At 46.6% G+C, this 20,976-nt stretch overlaps 1 protein-coding gene across 3 annotated transcripts in view; it reads left to right on the plus strand.

The window, feature by feature from the left end:
• Positions 1–20,976, plus strand: part of DAAM1 (dishevelled associated activator of morphogenesis 1) — a 97,873-nt gene that overhangs the window by 11,768 nt on the left and 65,129 nt on the right. For all 3 annotated transcript variants that reach the window (XM_031049342.2, XM_031049343.2, XM_031049344.2), the window contains exon 2: positions 7,365–7,464. The gene's annotated coding sequence lies outside the window, so the exon portion shown is untranslated. The remainder of the gene's footprint in view (positions 1–7,364; positions 7,465–20,976) is intronic.

The raw sequence follows: 20,976 nt of genomic DNA on the forward strand, positions 1-20,976 counted from the left end.
AGTGTAGCACCATGCAGGCTACTGCACCTCATTCCTTGCCGTGGCTCTAGGGTCTGGATGGGTGAAGTAAACCCTTGCTAGACTATATCCTGCCTAAGGCTTTAGGAACCTATTGTATCTGCTCTACTGCCTCTTTCTGTATATTTTTTCTTTCAGATCTTTGATGGAATAGGTCTGTTCCTCCTTGGAGGAACATTAAATTGTGGAGGTAGGAAGAATAAATCTGTGGGAGGTGTGCTTGTTGGCAAACAAGAGCTCCTGGTGTAAGCAGGCTTAGCTAATTTGATCTGCAGTGGACCCAGTCTCCTTTGTCTTCCAGTTGAGTTAAGCCCTGAGTTAAATATACCTTTTGAATTGGGATTATGGAGGCTAACTACCATTTTGATTTGTGACACAGGACACAGCTAGCTTCCTTCAAACAGAGCTGGGAGGAGGCTGGTATGGGGCATCTCATGTCCAAGATTCACATTGTTCTCTCCTGTTAACATGTATCTGGACCACAGCTGAGATGCAGGATGCTTGAAAGACAGCTTCGTGGAGATCTCTAGCTCTGGGGTTTCAAGCAATGAAGATTTTGGAAGCACTAGATCTTGCATTATAGCCATAAGTTTTCCATTGTCTGACAGATTTTAAAGTTTAGTGGCCATGCTGAAGCTACCTGGGTATGGCTGATGGCTTCAGGACTGGGAAATGGGCTCTTGCCATCTTTGCAGAATTCCCAGAGGCAGCAGTTTGGTGTATCTGGATGCAAAGGGATAAAAATCTGTTGGTTAGCTGCAGCAGCAATTGGAAGAAGTTTTAGTCTTAGAAGGCAAAAGGGAAATTAAATGCTAGTGGGAAAACTCAATGAGGAAAGGCTGAGAGAGTTGGAATTGTTCAGCCTGGAGAAGAGAAGGCTCTGTGGAGACCTTATTGTGGCCTTTCAGTACTTAAAAGGTGCCTATAGGAAAGATGGGGAGAGGCTTTTTAGCAGGGTTTATTGTGACAGGATGAGGGGTGATAGTTTTAAACAAAAAGAGGGGATATTCAGGCTGGATATGAGATAACATTCCTTTACAGTGAGGCTGGTAAAATATTGGCACAGGTTGCCCAGAGAGGTTATGGATGCACTGTCCCTAGAGACATCCAAGGCCAAGCTGAATGTGGTTCTGGGCAACCTGATCTAGTTGAGGATGTTACTGCTCGTTGCAAGGGGTTGGACTAGATGAGCTTTGGAGGTCCCTTCCAACCCAAACTATTCTGTGGTCTTATGTATTAGTCCAAAGGTGCCACCTGGGAACTTATGTACCAGGTATTAAGATCAGCAAGTTGTGGCTCTGTGTGCTGGGAGCCCCAGCCTCTGTGCTGGTGCTCTGTGGGAGCTACTGGGTGGATCTCTGGGTGCTTTATCTCCCGAGGTTTGTCTTGGGTGGCAGCGTCTCAGAGTCTTCTGTATTTGACCCCACAAGAGTCCTCAAGAGTCACAACAGTAGTGAAGAAGCATGGCTGCATCTGCTCTGGGGTGCCACCCTCAAAGCCAAGAGCTGCTTTATCTTTTCAACCTTCAAAATAGCCAAGAAAGCAGTTCATCAGTATAGCTGTAAGGAAATGTGGCTTTAGGGTCTCCAATATCGGCAACTTCTGAGTTAATAACCAGTGAGAGTCATGCAGGTGACTTGTGCTGGTATTTGCTGTAAGCTGGCAAACCCCTATTTGCTGTTTGCTGATCTGCAGTATGTGACCAGCTTATCCCTGAGCAGCTGGATTTAACTCTCTTTTCCACTTGTGTGCTGGCAGCCCTCCCTCTGATGATTGACTACTTCTTTTAAAAAAAATATAAAAAAATCAACCAAAACTCTTGGAGAAGGATAATTAAGCTGAGTGAAGTGTTTAAGGGAATGAATTTCTCTTTACTTTAAATAAATAAATATATATATATATATATATATATATTAAAAATCATGGTACCTGAAAGAGTAAGCTACTGACCTGCTTTATCCCTGGTTCAGTACACAGATGGAATGGGGAGGCAAATTTTAAATAAAACTAAAGATAACTCCTCAGCTTCTGTGGCAATGCCCGAGTTTGTGAGTTCAGAAAAGCAGAAAGCTGCTTTCCAGGCCGGTCTGTGCTTTCCTGGCATCTCAAGAGCAGAGCAGCATTCTACCATGGTGCCAGTTTTCAGCCCTGAGAGGTGCAGCTTTGGTGAGGTCTCATCTCCACGTCCTTATGTGAGCTGTTCTGAAAGCAGAGATGTTACTGCAAGTATAGTCAGGAGAAGGTCCTCTGGTAAGGGTGAAAGCCACAGTGCCTCGTGGCATGTCCTCAGCCCTCTGCCCCTTCATCCTCAGTGTTTGCTGGGCTTGGCTCCAGGCCCACACTCTGCCTTTCCTCTCTGCCATTTCCAGGGAGTGTGGAAGTAGGTATTTGCTGGCTTCATATTCCTGTATGACACCTTCGTGGTTCACTCTGGTGTGACACTGACTTTAAGGTGTATTTGTGCTTGTTCTGTATTGCTTTGAATGTGCACAGGCAGCAGCTGAAGGGAAGTGTATGGTGTTCAGGGATAGTCAAGGGCTCATTCGCCTTGTCTGGGTACCTGCTGTGCCACAGTGAGAGCTTACAGTTTGTTTTAGCAGGGAATGGTATTCTCTCAATACTGCTGTGCCTGACTTTAGCAATAGTCATGATAAGGGTGATTTCTGAGACAGTGAAACAAAAAGTGCTTAGCCTTGGCAGCCAAGGATGTGAGGACCTGCACAAAGCACATGTGCCTGCTCACTCTCCCTCTTGCCTGCACTGGGAAGGGCTGACAGGTCTTGCTGTGCCCCCAAGAGCTGTTAGTGGTGGCCGGCATCCTCTGTTTCAGTCGCCTGTGCCCTTGTGCCACACACAGCTCCTCTGCTGCAAGGGGACGTTTGCAAACACTGCAGTGACACAAGTCCACTTATTGTTTTAATTCTCACCATGTAGCGGAGCCATTTTCCTCCCTGCTACCTCCAGGTAGTGGGGTGGATGCAAGTGGTCTGTCCAGAGCAGCACTTCCTGGTCCACGAGGCAGAAGGATGCTTTGGAGCTTGGAGCTGTGTCCTGAGGTTGGGAGGAGGTGAAGAATGGTGTCATACTGGGGATGTGAAACCCATTAACACTTTATTCTGCAGGGCCAATGCATGTAGGAATGGCAACCCCTCAATGAGTTAAGTGGGTAGATGTGATGAGACATGCTTGTTTATCAAAGCAGTAATTGGCGCAGGGGCATGGGGTGTGCTTTGGGGAGCAGGTGAGGCAGTGTGGTGTGGGTGACTTCGAGCAATGGGGACTGCAAACACAGCTGTGTGTACCTTTGTGCCCTCCTAACTTGAACTCATTGCTTCTGGGAATCCCTGCTTCATACTGCTGCCAGAGATGTGGTACCTTTATGAATTGGCAGAGATAATTGTAGTTTTCATGTTAACAGCGGGGGAGTTCACATAAAGTGGAGGTGTTCCTAGAAGACCTCCGCAGGTACCTCCCAGAGGCATCCAACAATGTGACTCACTGTCTTCACTGGTGGTTTTTTCAAGTGGTTCTCAAATTAACACCGATTTTAAAAGGCAAGAGATGATCTGAAGATGGGGATGCTGGGAAGTGATCCCAGGAGGTGATTTGGAGCCGTGAAAAGTGGTTTGAGCCATAATCAGCTGCACCCACTCCTGCAAAAGGCAGTTTGCTGCTGAGCCTGTGGTGGAAGGTCAGTGCCTGCCCCCTGCCCTCAGTGTTGAAAGGGGTGGTTGGACTGATGAGGGTGTGAGGAAGTGCCACATGTGCATAAAAGCTGGGGAAATGCTTTCGCCTGGGGAATGCAGGTGCTTCTCTCACCTTTTTGTTGAAAAAGTACAAAATGCAAGAGTATATTGCTTTGTCAGGGGGGTGGTGGTGGGCATCCAGCAGTTCTTCAGTCCAGGAAGCAGTTCATGTCTGGAAGCCAATGCTAGATGTATGCTGTGCAGAGTAAGGCACAGGTACATCTGGATATTTCTGAGCTGCCTTGAACCACTGAAACAAGCACTTGCAGTAAACAGCCTTAGCCTTGCATCAGGGTGCTAGGTCCCAGGGTGGCCCTGTGAGGGAGTTTGAGCTTGATAAAAGCATGTTAAGCTATCAGTATCAAAACAAGTGGATAAGATTAATGAGCTGCAATGTTTGGGAGTCTCATATTCCAGGAGAAATCACTCTTTCGGAACAGGCACTTCTAATGTGGCTTCACAGGGCTGGAGGAGGATGATGCAGAAGAACATGGATCTGTGCCATGTCTCACCAGGCAGGCAGCCTCACCTCCCTGCCCCATGGCAAACAGGCCATGGAAGTGTGGCCGGGGCAGCGCACAGAATGCTATCAGTGGCAGCAGCCTTCGTGTGCCACCCTGCCTGGCAGCTGCAACCCAACACAAACGGGTGTGGATAGAGCTTCTGTGGATGCGAAGCTGATGCTAAGCAGTATTTTTTTACATGCTTGCTTCTGCCTCTGTATTGTCCTTCACCATCCCTGCAAAGCCATTAGAAGCGTCTGCTCTGAAAGAGTGATTTCTTCTGGAGTATGGGAATGAAATGATAGCGCTGAAACCTCACACTCCCAGGGATAGTCCTCATTTTGTCTCGTCCTGTTGATCTGAATGAAATAATTTATAAGGACATTTTCCATGAATCAGTAAATCCATGCTTGCTGCTGTGCCTGGGAGGTTTAATTTGCTCTAGATACTGCACTGAGTAACTCTGTCCTGAATTGCACTGCAAAGACCTGCACTTCGCGTGAGGATGGGGATATGGCTGGATCCTCTAGGAACATACTGCAGGTGCTTGATGTACCTGGTCCCTCTTAATTGTGGGCTTCCACATTCCAAAGTGGAAGGGGAGGGTATAAGTGCAATAGTTTTTCTAGGTATATGTGCAGAGCTTGAGGACTTTGTCCATTATACCAGGCAAATCCTGATGTTACAGGTCTTGGGGAAATTGAAGCCAAAAATAAAGGAGGGGAAAGAATGTTAGCCTTTGCATAGAGACCATAGTGTGGAAATTTCAGTTACAGGTAGGTATTCCCTTTCACATCTCCATGTGAGGTTGCCTGTTGAGAGGAACTGAAAAATTCCTGTTGCACTGTGCCACCTCCCTTTCCAAAACCTGCTTTTAAGAGCCTTTTGAAAGCAATGCATATGTGTTTACAAAGCCTGAAAAAAGAGGCTTTAGAAATACAGCTCTGCTACACACAGGGAAGTCGGAGATGATTCAAAGATCTCCAATCCTGAGTTTGTTTCCAAGCTCCAGCTTGAGCACAGCTTGCTCACCAGCGCTGTGGTCTGGTGAGGTTGGAGCCATGGTCGTGGATGTGTTCATCCTATTGCCTAGAATCAGGAGGGAATCTTGCTTTCTGCATTGCACCATGGGCTTGGGGTAGTTGCTGACTTGTTCCTGTTGCACAGAAGATGTTTTGAGGACATCTGAACTGATGAGGCATGGACAGAGGTCAGCTCTATCTGTGAGCACCCAGAGCCTGGCTCTCCATCCCACTCTGCCTGCCTGGCTGAGCCCCTGCGGATCCCTCCACTTCTCCTTCAGACTGGCTTTGAGACTGTTTTGCATCTCTTGGAGGTCAGAGCTCATTCTGGAGAATCCAGAAATGTTCTCAGAGCCAAACCATGCCACGGCGAGCGGGTGTGTGCTTCATCTCTGTTTCTCATTTCCTTTGTCGCTGCCGAGAGCAGTTATGCTGCACATGGGGTTTCAGCAGGGTGTCCCTTCTTTTGTTCCTGTATATTAGAAAAGTCTGTGCATGTGTTTATATTTAAAAAATGTATATATTTTAGCATAGCTGATGGTGAGCTATGCTGCTTGGGACTGGTCTGGTTGGGTGAAGGTAGGATGCTGCTCACAGCTGCCTACCTGTTGCATTGACAGCTGTGTGATGGTTCTGCTGGCCCAGCGATGCTTGTGCTTGGAAATAACAGGTGTTGGCAGGGAGCAGTCACAGACCTGCTCAAACCCAACTTGAAGGGCTCCTTCTGATGTGAAGAGGTTTTGCAGTAAGTCTTGCAGTACCAGCAGAGAGGTGTCATTGCTGTTATTTGTATTTCAGCCTGGCCCAAGCCTTTCCATGTGTGCCTGTCTTGAATTTTCTGTCCTGTTTTTCCTGCATACTTGCTTCCATGCTGGGATAAAACTGGTGCAGCTTCTGGTTGCAGGTCTAGATGTGGGCTAGCCACTTGCCATGCTGCTGCCCATCCTTTGGGATGCGAACGCAAGCTCAAAGCATTGTTGTGCCAGTGGCAAACAGGGGCAGCTGCATAAAATCGTCATTTTAAATAGTTGCCAGAATAGTTCTCTCTTTCCTACCCCCTGTCCCCACGTTCTTTGCTGGCACTGTGTCCTTCCCCTTCTACAAGCTGGGGGCTGCCTGGATCTGTTTAGGGTTTATGTTACAAGGGAAACGTTGTGTACATAATTAAAACATTTTATTGCTGGGTAGAAATGGGATTTGATGCTTACTGCTGTGACTCTTTCTCATGCATGAGAGTGAACTGATTGATTACTGAGGTTTGAGATTAAATATTCCCTTGAGCTCTGCTGGCATTTAATATGGTATGGGGGAGGAGGAAGAACATCATTTTCCTCCAAAGCAAGGAGAGTAAGAAAATGTCTAGTGAGCACATCCCCTTGTCTTTCTCTGTGCGCTGTCTGCTGTAACAGGCACCCAGCACTGGTGTCGTGAGCATAATAAAGCAGGTGCCTTAGTCTGCATCCACGGTGATGGCTGAGCTGCTGGTGGGCTTTGCTAGCTCCTCTCATCACTAGGTTGAACAGTCCATTGCATCCCATCCCATTCCCATGGCTCAGTGGCATCCTCACCTCCCTGCACCCCAGTTCTGGCTTGGATCCCTGAGCCCAACAGCAGGGTTAGACCTGCTATCCTGTCCTGTCCTTTCTCTCTAGAAGCAAAACTTACTGTCCTTATTTTCTTTCAATTAGAAAAAAAAATCCTCTCTTTTTGGTTTCGGTGGGAGGCAGGGAAAACCCTGACGCATGCAGTGGGAGCCTTGCTGTGCAGGCACGGGTTGGAGACACCCGCCTTCACCTGCTTTCCTGGAAGTCTAATTTTAGCTGAAGGCGACGGGATCCCTCCAGGCTATGGCAGAGGTTTCCTATCAGCCTAGAAACACGCATGCAAGCAAAAACAACACAGAAGCACTTAGGTTTATTTGGGTGAATTCTTTTTAAAAAGGGTGTGACTTATTTCTGTGAGCAGCCCCAGCACACACTGTCCTTTTTTCGGCAGCAGTCGGGTATTTCAGGTCTTCCAAGATTTAATCAGAATAATTAGTTACTGTCTGTTTGTACCTTCTGTTTTTGTTGCAGGGTTTCCAAAGGGCGTATTTATCTTCCAGAGTGCTGCTGCCTAAGTGTCACTTAATCATTAAGCATCTGATTTCCTCAAGTTATCTGTCATGCTGCTTATGTAAGTAAATAAAATGAAAAAAATAAGAAAGATGAGGGTGGGGATGGTGTTGGTGGAATCTGCTTCAGGGGGTTTGTAAGGATTTTCCTGATTGTCATGGGTTTAATTGTGAGTTCCCTTTGGTTCCCAGCCCATCATGTGGTGATCAGAAGACTGCATGTTTGGATTGGCGCTGAAAGACCCAGCCAGTTTAATGAGGTTACGTACAGCCAAGCCTTCATGTATACCCCACTAAACTGGCAAGAGTTGTGCTACTCTGTCATTTCAGGAGGGGAGAAAAAAGCTTTGCAGAAATAAAGGGCTTTTGCTTTCACTTGTACAGTTGAGCTTCTGACTCCTTAACCTGGTGATATCCCTTGTAAAAGTCTCACTTATAAAATCTTAGCTCTGCCTGAAAAATAAGTTACCACTGTAAATTTGCCAGGATTGGAGATTGGCTGTTTTTCAGCCTACATTTGCATGTATAGTTGGGAGGGGGAGGGACAGGAGTGGGGACACATGGGATGGGAGCAGTGATGCACACATGTCCCATCTCTCTAACATGGGAGATGAGAAAGAGACAGAAAAACTTTGCAGAAGAGGATGGGATGGCTGGAAAGCCTTGGAATGAGACACATGTGGTGCTGAACCCACCCCTGATTCATGTACAGCACCTAAATGAATCACATGATGTTTTTCCTTCAGTATTTATCACCAAGAGCAGCTGAGGGTGGCCACTGTGCTGATGGCAATGTGTGGCTGAAAGATCTGCTTCTTTTCCCTTGGTTTCCCATTCTTCCCAAACTGGGGTGGTAGGGGTTGGGTGCCAGGGTGCTAGCTTGTCATCTGCCCTTGCTATCTCATGTATCGTGTCTAGCATGTAAACTCTGTGGACAAGGGTTTGTGGTGAATGCTGCTTCTGTCTTTGATTTAGATCCTTTTAAATTAGAAGCAGCCAGTGCCATCAGCTTCTCTGCTCTCCTGTGTGGTGGGAACCTAAATTCTTGAGGTAAATAACTTTGTCTTAGCTCCTTTCAGGGATTACAGGACACACATCAGGGCTCTGCTCTCTTTTCCCAGGAGAAGCTCATTAGAGGTATGTGGCCAAGGTGAGGGCATCAGGATCTGCAGGGCTTTAGTGGGTTCAGTAGACCAAGTGAAATGTGCTTGCGAAGAGGCTAAGGTTGAAGTCCATCTCTCTGCGTTTGTTGGGGAGAGCAGAGACAAACCACTGCAATGGGGTATGTGTTGGACTCTGTGCCAGGGCAGGTTTTCCACATCTTGTTCCTCTCAGCCAGCTCCCAAGCAACAGTTCAGGGAGATGCTGGCAAATCCTCTGTCCCCTCTGGAACCAACATCATGGCTGTCACAGCTGGCACCAGATTGCTGATGGCCCTCACTCTTTCTAGTGTGCGTGGGAAAAGTCTGACTTGATGCAAATATTCTTAAAGAAGGCTGTTGACCTGATTTTTTCCATGATGTTTACCCAGCTGGAAAGCTGGTGGAGGTTCAGATGGCAACTCCTGAAGTACTGGGGATGTGTGATGTGCAGCACAGCTATTGCTTCTGCCCAGCATGGCCCCTCCAACCTCCAGCAAGCAATGCTGGAGGGGGTGGTAGATTACTAATCCCCATGCTACTGGTGTCTGTTTGCCTGCTTCATTCAGTCTTTTGCAGATCTGCTTTGTTTTGGCTGAGAGAGAGGTGTGGAGGAGTGCGAGTTGAGAGTTGAGGAGGGTGAAAGTATGGAGGGGAAATGAGATGGGCAGCATCATGGAGGCAGATGGTCAAAGGAAAAGGAGATGATTTGGCCTATTTCCTGGTGCATTCGAAGCTTCTCAGTTAAATAAAGCATTCACTAGGGAGCTACATTTGGCTTTTATATATGACTTTGGAGCATTGTAATGCTCAGTGTTGCGCTCTGCTTTCTGTGGTGAGCATCACCTCCTGTCCCCACCTCTCTTTGAAGAGCCTCCCCCAGGGCTCCGCCATGGGGCACAGGAGGTGCAGCTTGGTGGCCGTATACTTTCATAAAGCCCTTCCGGTTCTCCCCAAACTCCTTGTCACTCCAGACTGCCAGTCCCTTGGCTTCTTCCAGTCTGGCTGCTGTGAGCCTCAGTGATCAAATCTGACCACGGGTGCCCTCTCCTGTGGAGGCCACTGGGTGCCAGGAGGTTTGACACTTACTGGCTCATCTGGGGTGTGCTGGCTGGTCTTATATCACCTCTCTTTGAGCATCCCACTTAAGGCAGAGCTGGTGCTGCTGTGGCTTTACTATGGTTTTGCAGGATTGTGTGTTCTTTCAGCCCTGTGAAATACTCCTCCAGGAGACTGGAAAATGATTTTTTCTTTGTTTTTCCCTGGAATACCTTATTTCTCCAATTGTCCCTTGATGCAGAACTGGAAGTTCTTTGGATACTTGGGCATCCAGCTATCTGGTAAAGGAAATTTGCAGTACTTAATTCCATTTTCTACAGGATTTACATAAAACTATTTTGAGTTTTTTTCTCTCCTTGGACCCCAGAATTACACACCCCTGTGATAGAGAATGACATAGACAAATCGTAAGGATGGGGGTTTCAAATGATGCTTGCTGTCTGAATAGTTCATCTCAGTCCAGGATGGTGAATATTCCCTCACATCATAACCACCCTGTGGGGACAGGCTGTGTCCCCGCCTGCAAGCAGACTTTGGCCACCGGGTGCCACAGAGGCACCTCCAGGCATGGAGCTGACTCCCTGTTCTCACCATCCACCATGTGCCCACCAGCCACTTCCAGACATGGCAGGGGAAGGTTTGAGGGGAGCACACCCCCTTTTCCTCATAAAACTCCAAACAAGAGGCTTGGCCTGGTTTAGATTTAGATAGAAGCTAAAGTTTCAGAAGTCCTCTGAATGGGATAATGGCTTTGATTATGGCAGTCTGAGATCAAGGGAGGGCTTTTAGGTTTGCTGGATCAGCTGGAAAATATATTGTAGTGTCTAGACTTTATCATCCTCAAGCAAGGCTTTTTTTCCTACTCTACAAAAGGTCTAATCAAAAGCGCACATAGAGTTGATAGGAGGGCTCCTTAGAAAGGAGCCTGCTCTGTGTTTTCTTTGTGTCAAGAAGCAAGTTGAAGGAGGTAAAGATCAGCTTTGGACTCTGAAGGATTTCTGAGACCCTACCTTACAGGTGCTGCCACTTCTGATGGGTCCTTTGGTGTGGATGGGAGCTGTTGTGTCAGCAGTGGAGTTAGGTGAATTGGGGGATAGGGACCTGCCATGTGACAATTCCGAGAGTGGTTGGTTCTTCCAGCTGAGCACTGCTGAGACCTTTGGCTGCTGTGGTTTGGGTCAGCTGCTCAGACCAGCATCTCCCATAACCATCTCAGGTTTGGCTGTGTAATAACAAGTGTTCATGCTTGTTGGTGTTTAAACAGAACTTAAGAATTTCTTGCTTCAGTACAGAAAATGTATGTTTTTCTCTCTTTCTATAAGTGTTTTTTAAATATCTTCTTTTCCTTTTATTTTCTATTATTTCCCTAATTCCAAAGGATTAGAGGCAGAGGAATGATTTCATAAAGTGCTTAAAATAAACTCAAAAGCCTGCCATGAAGTTGAGGTCATCTGGCCATGTGCATTGACTGACTCTCTCTTCTTGAAAGCCCATGTAGCAATTGTGTTCCATCGCATTTGAAGATGCCCCACTGAGAAAGCAGAGGCAGTTTTTTTGCATTGAAATGCTTTTTTCTGCGCAAGGGTCTTGGGTGTGTTTTGGCTTGTGTTGCAAAACTCATCACCAGCCATCTCCTCAGTGCATGCTGCAGTGCTCTGTGATGCTGCCACTCAATGCCTAAGGCTTTGGTGATGTTGCAGCCTAGCTGTGAAAACTTCAGCTAGAAGCTTTGGAAAACATTTGGAAATGTTTTGGAAAACATTTGGATTGAGGATGTCGTAGTTCTGCGTCTGGTTGTTTTCCTTTGTTTTCTCCTTGAGTGAAGAAACTGCAGTTGGGTTTCTGGTTTTTCTTTCCATCTATTACTCTTTTAGATACACTTATTTCCAGGGATGAATCAGAGCAAATGTCAGCATGTAAACAGTTTAGTTTGAGAGGAGCATTATAAAATAGTATTAAAATTGGGCTGGAAAAGATCTTGAGAGGTTACCTTGTCCCCAAGGCAGAGTTGGTTGAATCAATGCATCAGACTAGAAGGTGATTGTGTTTGCTGGGAGTCATTTTCTCTTAAATTATCCAAGGAGCAGAGGCAAAAATCTACCAAATAATGCTGTCAATAAGTGTGTGCAAGCCTCCCTCAGTTTATTCAAATCGTTTGTTGAATAAGTGTTGAAAATTAATGCTGGGTTTGTTCCCAGAGCTATTCAAAATAATATTCCAGAGTAACCTTTTCCGCTCTGGCATTTGCCAAAATACTGCAACTTTCATGGATGAGATGTATTTACCCATAGTCTATATTTGATGTTGAGCCATCCCTGTTTTGCCCCATTTTGGAGACAAGATCCATGAAGCCCACCGGGACAAAGAGCATTCTGTTGCTTGTGAATTAGACAAGAATTTTCAGTTCTCCAGGTGATTGCTGACTGAGTTGGGGGGTACCAACAGAAAGCCCCCAGACCCACTCTGACAGCATGGAGTAGTTGGGGATGCTGCAAAGCCAGCCCTGTGGAAATCAGCAGCAGTCTCTCTCCTTGACATCTGCAGGTTTAGATAAAGCTGTGAGATCCTGGGCAGTGGTGGGAGAGGACAAGTCTCACTAGAAATACTTTTCCACTGAGATTGAGAGGGATGACTTCCAGTTGATTTCTCCTTCATCTTCCTCTGTCCCAGCTTTGTGTCTTGAGCAATACATGGAAAAAAGCTATACGCAAGAGCCCTAGCTTAATCCCCTCGCCTTTTAAAGGCACTGCAGAGCTCCAGTAGGTCTTTATCCTTTGTTTTATAGCTCCTGATTTCAATGATGAAGGGTTTCGAAAGGGGTTCACCTGGAGCAAGCTGGATACTGGCTTGCTCTCCAGCCAGCATTGTGTTGGTGTTAGCATCCACACAGCACAGACGGTGACTGATTTTCCTTCATTTAGTCCCTTCCCCAGCCCGTTAATAGTAGGTGATAGCAAAATTCATCCACTTTGGCCATGCGGCAGGCCCCCTCCCCCACCCATCTGTACATGTAAAGTCAAGATGGCTGGCATTAGCATTATTGTTTGGCCAAATGTATGCAGAGATATCACAGCTTAGATTTGTTACAGATGGGTTTCTGGATATAGTCTAAGGCACTCTGCCAGCCAATTTTATATCTGTGTAAAAGTGATTGGCACCCCTATAAATAAAACTGCTGTGGGGTTATAAATCTAAATATACTTATTCATTAAATTATTTTTACATCTCAAGTGGGTTGCTATCCTGGGTTATCATAAGCAAACCATGCTTTTAGCATGTGTGTTATCCACAGCTCCAGAAATGCAGCTTCTATGGATTTGAAATATTTTTTTCCCTTGGCAATACATGTGTGTGAACTATCCATGAGTTCTTGTGCCATAGTAGGATGAAGGACATCTGTATTCATCAATTGAAATGACCCTGTCCTGGTGACTGTTGTTGACAGAGCTCCAGAAGTGCTAGTGGCTATCATTACGGGAATGTGAACTCCTTTTTTGGTTCACAAATAAGTATGACTTTGCTGGGGTATTTAGTCCCGCTGGCCAGGTAAATGCTATTTGCGTGGCTCGTTGGTGCTGGGAAGGATTTCCCCAACAGCATCTCCATCCATATCCTTGGAGTCTCACAAAGGGTTTCTTCCCTCTGTGCCATGCATGGGCTGGGCTACATGGGAAAGGGGGTCATCCCACCTCATTTAACTATCCCTGCTGTTGTTTTGGCTACAGGAGCCCGGAAAAATGTTCCCCAGAGCAGCTCAAGGCACTGCTGTGAGCTGGGGAGGTGCAGAGCCAAGGGAAAGCCTGGCCAGCCACCCACACAGCCAGGCAGCAATGTAGGTGCTGGTAAATCTGGCTTGGTCTTTGAACAGGCTTATGAAAACACTGGGAGCTGCAACCTCTGGTTTCTTTGGGTTTGTTTTCTTTCTTTCAGAGCATTTGCATATTTACTCAGTAAATGATGAAACATAGAGCACATGTGCCTGAGAGAGGCAGAATATCAGCCACCTTAGTTTCCTCAGTAAAAATATGCATCATTGCAAGTTAACCTGTGATTTTTAGCTTAGTTTCCTAATGAAAGGGAGCTCTAAAGTTGGTCTGTCCATCTGCTCCTCATCCCCTGTCAATGACAATTCATCAAGTCCGTTGGTTGGTTTTGTTGTCTCTTCCAGATTTATTTTCATCTCAAATCCGTGAAGCTGCTGCAAGTTTTGCCAAAGCAGGCATCAGGTTAGAAATGTGTTGTGGAGGTTTTTTATTAAGGGAAAGGATGCAATGAAAACTCAGTTTGTACTAGACACTAGGGAATACACACAAATGTTATGAACATCTATGCCATAAAGAGTGCTTTAGTTGGATTTACCCCATTACAAGACACTAGAGAGCCCACGCTGCAGGACTCTGCACAGACATTTAGGTGTTGCGGAGATGTGTGTGTGGGATAATATGCTTGCCTATGTGAATTCTCTGATCACAGAAATGTCTAAAAGTGTAAATTTGTCCTGCAGCTGTAATATAAATATGTCTTTTATTACTTAGGTTCACAGAGGAAAATCTCTTCTTTCTTAGCATGGTCTTCCCAGCGCTGCTTACGCCACCAAGTATAGTTTCTGTGGTGCAGCGGAGTCAACACAGTCTCGCAGGGTCTTCAGAGGCTGGTAGCAACATGTGCATGTCTTGACCCTTTGATGGAGCTGGTTGCAAGTGTGCATAACATTCGGCATTGTGGACAAATGGTATGGAGCAGGGGAGGCTGGTGGGATTCAGCATTCTGAAGGTGGGAGCTGATGATGGTGTTGAAGAAGCAGATGGAGAGGAGAACCTGTCAAACCTGAGTGGTGGGTCCCTGCCTCTGGATCATTTCTAGTGCACAGTGGCTGAATTGTAGCTGCATGGTGAAGGTAAGAATTTGGCATCTGGGTTGTGTCCTGGAGGTACAAGGCATGACGTATGGCTTGGACAGACCAACTGTATTTGACAGACAGAGAAGTGAAACAAATCACCTTACCTGGTGCAGGTAAGGGCAGAGAAGAACTTGGCCATGATGGTGCCAGCAAACAGGGAGGTGGTGGCTTCCGGGAATGACATTCCCATGGTCTCTGTATCCTGCTGCAGACTGGTGCAGTAAGGGAATCTCTTTCTCCCCAGCAAACAGACCCTGGCTGGCATATGTTATAGGCTCTGGAGGCCCTGGCATGGGTGCTCAGAGCATCCATAAGGTAGTCTGGAGGTTATGTTGTTACAAGCTGTGCTCAGTGCTTCTGGGAGGTAGCTGCTGGTAGCTGGGTCCTGCATGAGTTTATAGTTGCATCACCTTATGTCTCACAAGTGGGAAGGAAGAGACCCTGAAAGACAGCCACCTACTTCCCTGCAGGGATATGACAGGGTGCAGACAGGACTTAACATTCACTGTGTTCTTGGTGAGCTGCCAAATGTTTGCATATCTGCCTGGCTTTTACTGGTAGGTGTCAATACTTTTTTCCATGCCTGGTTTTTGTTCTCTGCTTTCCAGCAGAGCTTGAATTCTTTGCTGTGTTGGGTTGTTTGAGTTTTTTTCTCCCTTCTCTTTCCCTAGTAGAACGCAGCTGAATTACTGGGAGCCCAGACTAAACCTGTCTATTACGCATTACCTGATTAGACGCCATGGTAATAAGCACTTGAATCTAAAGCTAGATTAGAGAGGGAGCAGTCTGGGGCTGGATTTGCATAGCACGCATTCCTTTTCCATATGACGTGTTGGTAAATCTACTGAAAGTGAATTTATAGAGTGCTGGCATGCTTCAAGTGCTCCTGTTGATGCATGGGTTGCTTGCCCCACAAGGCACTCAACTGGGCAAAAAATGCCTGTGATTGCCTGGAACATGATTTTTCTCCCTTTCTCCTGTTCTCTCAGCTCGTGTTGCAGTTGATGGGGGTGGGTAGCTCTTGTCAGCCTCTAAAAACCTGCATTAATGGGGTTTTGAAAAGTTTTTGTCCATGAGGGAAGATATTCCAGTGTGTTTTCCTGTGGCATCTTTTATGGTAGTGGAGTGAATCTGGAGTTTTCAGGTACCTAAATCCAGTTTGTAGCTTCTTCAAGCTTCTGCTGCAATGGTACATGTCTTCTGCTGGAAAATGTTGTGAAGATCACCTATGTATAAACCATTTAATTTCCTTCCCCTGTGAACAGTCATGAGATTGTGTATGATCTCAGGGTCACTTTCTCTTTTGAGATGTTTCATTAACATGTGTTTAGGGCATCCAGACTGCAGTGTTAATATGAAGCAATTGGCTACTGGAGTTAGACACAGAGAAAAATGTTTTTCAAGGTTTAGGACAGTGGCTGGGCAGCAAACCTGCAGGCTCTCCATTGTAGGGAGGGGTTCTGGACCATGGAGGTTCAGGATGTTCTCGTTCCATCCTGGGGAGGATTGAGGTGGAAGTGCTTGTGTCTGCTAAGCAGAAAACAGCCTTACCCAGCCCCTTCTTGTGGCAACCCTCTCACAGCAAAGTGCAGAGCAATGATATCTTTGGGTGGCTCAGCAGAGATGCTCTTATGTTGTTGCAGCCCCTGAGACAGTGGCTTTACTTTTCTGTTTTAAGGGCTCTGCTAGCCATTTCAGGAGCCTGATGAATATGGCTTATCCTGCTTGAAGACTTGGTTGGCCAGCTTGAGAGTTGTAGCATGGACATGAGGAAGCATGAATCAAGGAATTAACACTCAGCTCACTGGGTTTCAAACTAGGTTAGACCTGCTGGGCTCCACATCATTATCAGTAGCATTGTCTGGGCCGTGTTGAAAGATATGGTGAGCTTGTTAGTGGAAAGATGCAGCTGTGAGTGGCTCCTATTGGCACTTGCGCTGGTAGAGCTGTTTCAGCTTCAAAGCTGCTAAAGGAATAGGGGTGTGGTTTTGGGTGCTGGGGAAGCACTTTCTCACTGGAGAGCTGAGCAGACCTGATGTCAGTCAATACTTTGCCCTGAAGCCAGGAAAGGAGCTGAGCTTTGAAGGAATGTCAGGAAGGTGCTGATCACCTGCAGTATGATGAAGCCTTGCCCAGGTGGCAGATGTAAAGACCTCTGCAAGGTCCTACCACCACTCAGCAATAAAGAAACCATCCCCACGTTACCAGCACTGTTTCCAGCACAGATCCAAACCACAGACCCATACTATTACTATGAAGAAAATTAACTCTACCGCAGCCAAAACCAGCACAGCTTGGAAAGGGCCAGGAACCTTGAGAACTGGTTTAAAGACTCAGGAAACTGATAGAACTGACAGTGGGTGTGCAGAAGGGAGCTGGCATACTGATGACTGAAGAGCACAGTGTTGTACTCCAAGAGCAACCGGTGACATTGTGGCTTTCTGAGCCTGTGTTGTGCCTGTGGTTGCTGCTAGGAAAGTATGCCTGTGCTTGTGGGTGCATACAGACTGTGAGTAGTCCCCACTATGTGAACACCCAGACTGCGTTCCTGCAGTAGATGGAATTCAATTAAAAAATTCAGACACAGTTAACTTATTTCAGGGTATCTTGAGCTGCTCAGGGTACCCTTGGGTCATTTTTTCAAGTACTTCTTTGCAGTTGCAAGGCTGTTTTGGTTTTTTGTTTGTTTGGTTGGTTTGGGTTTTTTTTGTTGGATTTTTGTTTTTCATGAAAAGGGGGATCATTATGTAAACATCTACAGGGATGGGAAGTTTATATTGTAATTTAGAGCATGTGCAGTGTGAAAACCTGCAAAGAGAAATCCACTTCTATATGTAGCCCTGGTCAGGAGGTGACCACTGTCACTGCCATGTTGAACTTTCAAGGGGCGGTTTCCTCACTTTGCTGCAGGAGGGATGGAGAGGCTGATTTTTTTAAGTGGCATATAGAGACGGAGGCAGGCAGGATGCCTGAAGCATTGGGGATGTTACATATGCCCTGTTTAGACTTTGGAGTGTCTGGGGAAAACAGATTTGGTTAAATCATTGCACAGAAGAAAAAATAAAAACCCTGTGCGTGTACTCAGTGTGTTTTTAAATTTGTTTTGTATTGATGCTGCTGATGTTGATACTTTCCTGGATTAAGCATTAAAATAGCCTCTATCGATTTTTAAATGCATCCCCTTGGGACCTACCTTTGGTCCATCCTAGCAGCAATAAGTTGGCTGACTCTGGAGTTTAGCCCTTTCTTGCTCCCTGCCATCAGTGGAAGGCAGGATAGTTAGGCAATTAAAATTTAGCCCAATTAAGCTGGGTCCTCTGAATTGCAGCTGGTGGGTTTGAGCAGCTCTTCTGGGAAGCCTGAGTCCCTTTTCTCTGTGGCACAGGGTGGTGCAGCTCTGTCCCGGTCAAGGTGGGCCTTCTGCCATAAGCCGCATTGTGTAGCTTGTACCTTGCAGTAATATAAGCAATATATGTATCATATGTACGTTACATGTATAATACGTAGCAGAAATATAGGCAAGCCTTCCAATTAAACTCACTTGCTGTGCTCGCCTCTTTTCTTTATCATGTTTAAATGCGAACAGACTTTTTATGTAATGTGATAAAAATTGCTGCTTTTTCCCAGACTGGGTGGGAGCACTCATCACATTGGAGCTGTTGGGATCACGCTGTGCCTGATGCAAGCTCGTATGTATTGTTTTTCAGTGTTCATCTGCTGAAGCATGGGGAAGTATTGGTGTTGTACTGTAAGGAAAGTGGCCAGCAGGCCATTTCTGCTGTCAGACCTATTTATCAAGGAGTTCTCAACTCCAGGTTTATACTTTAGAGGGAGAAATCACTCTGGATTAGTGTCAGGATATAAAATTCTTAGCAGGGAATCAGCATTGCAGATGAGTAGGCCAGCTGAGAGATCTGACAGATGTGTTTTGTTTGCTTTGGGCAGTTGTGGACTACAAGTTTAATGATATCCTGAAGTTTAATGACATCTACCTGTCAGGGTCCCTGTTAGGAATGACTCCTATTTACAGCAGCCTCTGCCCAGTTTCCATTTTGAAAGAGAAAAAACCCAGCTTGCAACAGACCACAAGCTGCACGAACACCAGTGGTTCCAGTAGCCTCACCTTAAGCATGGATAATCCTAAAAATCTCCAAGCACAACCCAAAACTAGCCCACTGGGACTCAGCTGATAGCTTCTCATTGCCTTGCTGTGATGGTGGCCCCACAGCAGACATGGCTGTGCTGATAGACTGGAAGCGTCTGCTGCTGAGCAACTTGGAAACTCCAGTTTGTGAAGCCAGATTAAGAGATTTTACAAGAGGAAAAACCTGCCTGCCTTCCCCCTTGGTTTTACACTTGAAGAGCCTGTCTCACCCTGGGGATTACTGCTGAAATAGGGAGCAGTGAAATGGAAAGCTCAGCAGTGAGGCTTTGCATACGATAAATCAAAGTCACGGCCCAAATATTCATTGGAGGAGCAGGGCTTGAGGCTGGGGGAAGGGGGTGGAAGGAAAAATGGGGAAATTAAAATAAAAGAAGGTTTTTAATGAGCTATTGTTCTCCAGGAAAAGGCTAATTGGCAAACAAATATCCTCTTCCAGTGGGAATAGGGATCCTCTCTCCCTGCTTCCCAGGTTGTTGAGCTTTTATTGACAAAATTTACATTGTCAGAGGGAGTAGTCAATGCTGGGAGTGATCTCTGGAGCTGGGAGCGATCTTGAAAATGCAGGGACTTAAATCCACATAATTTCAGATGGAGAGGGAAATACTGAGAGGGGAGATCTACTTCCAGTGGAGAGGCTGGGAGGTGGTCCCAGTGCCTGACATTTTGGGAGGTTTCTGATCACTGAAGCTGCTTTTTCTGGCTAATTGTATGTAAGATGTGGTGGGGTGGGCTTCACAGCTCGGTATTATCAGCCTCCTGGAGGTATTTTGTGCCTTGTGTGAGCATTTTCCTCCTGCTGCGGCCAAAACAAGCAATGGAAATTGAGTTGGGCTGGGTGTTGTCCTGCGCTTGTGCTGGGTGATGAACATGGAGCTGGGATAGAGGAGAATGCTTGCCTTGGGATGCTCAATGAGTCTGTAAGAGTCCCCTGAGCTGCCCGAGGGTCTTGCATGTCTCTCTTGACTTTTTTCAGCCTTGAGGGCTGCCTGGCCAAGGCCTGGCATCACCCAGCTTGGGCACCTGAAAGGCCCCTGAGAGACGAGGTTCAAACAGCAAAGGACAGTTTTTGTGAGGGTCTTCTCTGCAAGGCTGCAGGTTTTCAAGAGAGCCTCCTGTTTGTGCTGATCACTCCCTGTGCTTGACCTCAGCTCTGAAAGGGCCATCTCTACCTCTTTGAGCCCCACCACAATGCAGCACCAGGAGCTGCCTCCCCAAAACAAGAGCAGGGTGATGGGAGCACCAGGAGGGATGCTCCCCTGCACCGCCTCTCTTTTCTGCTGTGTTTTTCTGGGCTGACTTCTGAAGCCTGTCTAGGGCAGGGGGATGCTCCAGCATCCTTTCTGGAGAGCCTTCAGCCACCTCCACCTCCCTCTGCTTCCTTGGGATGTCTCTTTGACTTAACACATCCCTGACAAGTGTTGTGCCTGGGTTTCAGGGTATGAATTATTTGGGGCATTTAAGGGAGCAATATGTGACTTGAAAACTTTCTTCTTCCCACTGCCAAACCACCCCACTCTTTGGTTTGCTTTTGCAAAAGAAGGGCCACAAATCCACCCTGCTGCTGGAAAAAGGCACGTGTGTGTTTGTAGAATTGGGTCGTTTAGCACCCTAGTGAGTATTAAGAAATATATATATATTTATATAGGTTCTCAAACTGGGTCTTTTCTGTGGTTCCACACTTGTCCTTGTTCCTGAAATAAATGGTATTTGCCCGAGCTGATCTGCTGGAGCTCCTGTAAGAAGCTGTCTGTAGTCGTTTAGAAGATCTGTTGCCTGTACTGAGCTCATCACCGATTAAGTTTACCCTTGTAGTGGAGAACTTGTGACCTTCTTCAGTGTTACTGTCTAGCTAACTGGGAGACTTGCAGCAAGGTTTGCTTTTTAATCCTCTAGCAGCATCTTCTATGGTTGGATTCATCTGTGCACTGAGCTGTGCTGGTCTGTGCAACCACATGGGGGTAACGGGCTGTGTGTGAATCCCCAGAGCAGCTCCCAGTGGGGAGGATGGATGCTGCAAGCCCTCAGCATCTTCTCTTTGTACCTGGGCTTATTTCCATGCCCTGGGGCGGACATGGTCCTGCAACACACCAGCAGCCCTCCCCTGCTGGGTTTTTGCTGGCTTGCCAAACTAAGCAGCACTGCTCCGAGGATCAATTTCAGTTGGAGAGAGTTAAGACATATCCCATCTCATCCTGCTGTGCACCACGCTCTTCCCCTCAAAAACTGGATTGCAGAGTCAACAGTGCATGTGCTTCCCTTGTTTGGGAGCTCACTTGTGCCCTGGAGAAACTGCTTGCAAGTTGGGATATTG

Source organism: Melopsittacus undulatus, chromosome 4 (genome assembly GCF_012275295.1).
Source record: "Melopsittacus undulatus isolate bMelUnd1 chromosome 4, bMelUnd1.mat.Z, whole genome shotgun sequence".
In the NCBI taxonomy this organism is placed as follows: domain Eukaryota; kingdom Metazoa; phylum Chordata; class Aves; order Psittaciformes; family Psittaculidae; genus Melopsittacus; species Melopsittacus undulatus.